This window comes from Condylura cristata, unplaced genomic scaffold (genome assembly GCF_000260355.1).
Source record: "Condylura cristata isolate star-nosed mole 26May11 unplaced genomic scaffold, ConCri1.0 scaffold00005, whole genome shotgun sequence".
Taxonomy (NCBI): domain Eukaryota; kingdom Metazoa; phylum Chordata; class Mammalia; order Eulipotyphla; family Talpidae; genus Condylura; species Condylura cristata.
The window spans coordinates 60537860-60540207 of record NW_004567106.1 but is presented as its reverse complement, the minus strand read 5'-3'; the positions used below and the strand labels follow the sequence as shown (position 1 = coordinate 60540207).

At 54.3% G+C, this 2348-nt stretch overlaps 1 long non-coding RNA gene across 2 annotated transcripts in view; it reads left to right on the top strand.

Moving 5' to 3' along the window:
• The first annotated feature begins 1243 nt into the window (after window positions 1-1243).
• The window catches only part of LOC105853242, an 8262-nt gene continuing 7157 nt past the window's right edge, over window positions 1244-2348 (top strand). The window contains exons 1-2 of one of the 2 annotated variants that reach the window (XR_001145100.1): window positions 1244-1426; window positions 1769-1956. This is a non-coding gene — a long non-coding RNA (uncharacterized LOC105853242). Of the gene's footprint in view, window positions 1957-2348 lie in introns of both variants that reach the window. The other variant, XR_001145099.1, reaches the window with a different exon arrangement.

The window sequence follows — 2348 nt, the reverse complement described above, 5'->3', positions numbered from 1 at the left end:
GCTGATGGAGAACAGTGTCTCCCCAGCCCCCCAAGACAATGTTGACTTTATTTGTAGACAGACAACAATAACCTGAACCACCAGCCAGAAATGATTCATCTAAGGAGCGCCCTCGTGGGGAACCAATCTGGCTCTGTTCCCTCGAGGTGGCAATTAAGTGACCCACCACTGTCACTCCGTATTAATGGTACCACTGTTAATGTCTCCCCCACACATGTAAACTAAATGTGCCCAGGGATAAAAGGCAGCGTCTCCAGTAGCCTTTCCTAGGAGGAACTCAGTCCTAATGACAGAGCCATTTCACCTCCTCCCAGCCCATAGAAATCCCTGAAGAGCAGTGATCTTGTAGTCCATGTCCAGCATGGTTCTGGGAGGTAAATGCGCCCTTGTTGAGTCTGCCCCTCCCCGCCCCCCTCTCAACACCTGTAAAAGCTACCAGAGGGAAGTCCGGCTGCACGGGGGCACCTCTGTCCAAACAGTAGTCCTAGAGGTTGAACACCTTCACCCACTGCCGACAATGAACCACTTCTAAGGCCGGGCCAGAAGGAGCACTGTGGGGGTGGCAGTCTAGCTGCAGTCTACCGTGACTTAAAAAAAAAAATGGACCTAGAAAAGAATGATGATTTAATAAAGCTTTCCAGTTTAAGCTATTGGTAGAATCCTAGTAAAAAGCTACAGAAGAAGCTGGGAGTAGAATAGGAAGCAGGTACAGTGTTTTGTTCTTCGGTTTTTCATATTTGAGAGCATTCGAATGCCCCCTGCCTGCCCTCGCTGGGTCAGGGGCTTAGGAATAACCTCAGGCTAGAGGGCTTGTGTCTCAGCCCCTGTGCTCTCTTGTCGCTGACTCCTGGGCGTCTGGGTTTTACCTCCACTGTGCGGTGATTCTAGATCCCAGGAGAAGGTCATCAGCCTTTGACCTTTTACAGGAGTTGGGGTCAGGGGATGGGACTTGCACTGAGCTGAAGGGAATTTACAGAGCACATTCAATTGGCTCTGTGTCTCCAGCCCACACTGCTTTCCAGACCAAAGGTACTGGGGTACCCTGTTCATGGAGGCCTCCTAAGAAAGTACCCCCCCAGCTTCTCTGGGAAACTCAGAAGGAACTGAGTCTCCCCTCTCCCCCCATCCCCATTTCTTTTTGCCCAGAGAATTAACAGTCCCTTGGGGAAGCTCATCCTGACCTCAAGAGTCTGGTTCATCTGTGGGCCCCCATGTCCCCCGGGAGTCGCTTCTCCTAATGTGTAAACTGCCCTTGACCTCGTTGAACAATCTCCTCTCACCCCCCACCCCCTCCCCCACCCTGCTGGTCTGCAGACTGCATGAGGGCGGGGCTGTGTCCTGGTCACGTGTGTCTCTCCTGTATCAAAGGTATTAGCAGATGTGTTCTCATTGCCTGCCATCCATGACCTCAGCCTTCAGCCTGTGTGTAAGTACCTCCCTGAGCGAGCACATGCTCCCCTCCGCTGCCCCAGCCACCCTGCAGCCTGACTCCCCAAAGGCCCCACTTGCCAGAGGCAGTGACATTTCCCCATTCTCACTGACCCTTGCCTCCTTGCTCCGCTGGGCATCAAACCGTGTCACCAGGGCCTCCCAGGGGCCTTCCCTCTCCCCACCCACCCGGGGCCACCCAACTTGTCAGCCACACCAAGCTTCTGAATCTAAATGCCACACTGGTGAGACACGTCACTTGTCCCTAGCTATCAGGCGCTGTTCCGGTCAGATGATGGGGCTGTGTGCCAGGTTGCACGCACTGTGTTTTTCTGCATAGGTGTTCTTCTGACCGCGTCCAGCTGGGTGCAGGACCGGAGGCGGCAATCAGCAAGTGACTATTGATTGACTGATTTTAACAGGTCTGCATCCCCCGATCGTGTTGAGAAGTGAGTCGTGGTCCTGTGTCAGAGCTGTGGGTTAATCCCCAGGCAGGTGTGGCTATCTCAGCAGTCAGCGGGCTCACAGGTGCGTGGGTCACAGGAATTGGCACTGCCCGTGGGCACCCCCGTTACATGCTAGGCTTCCCCAGAGCCTGTGGGACTGCTCATCTGTCCTGTTTGCGCTCATGTGCCCTAAGCCACCTGCAGCCTGGGACATTGTAACCTTGCAGTCTGGGCAGATAGGAGGGGTGATGGGACCATCCTCGTGCCAATTTTAGATCTCACCCCCAGATCCTTGAGTCCTTCTTTGGACATCCCTTGGCCAATCTTTGTTCTCCCAAGAAGCCCCCAGACCCACAGCCCTGGGCAGTGAAGCCCAGAGGCAGTTCAGTCTCACACAGGTTTACACACCACTTGATGGCATGTACTTCTGCAGATGTTACCCGAATGTTGGACGCAGGCCTTCCCCGGGCTGTG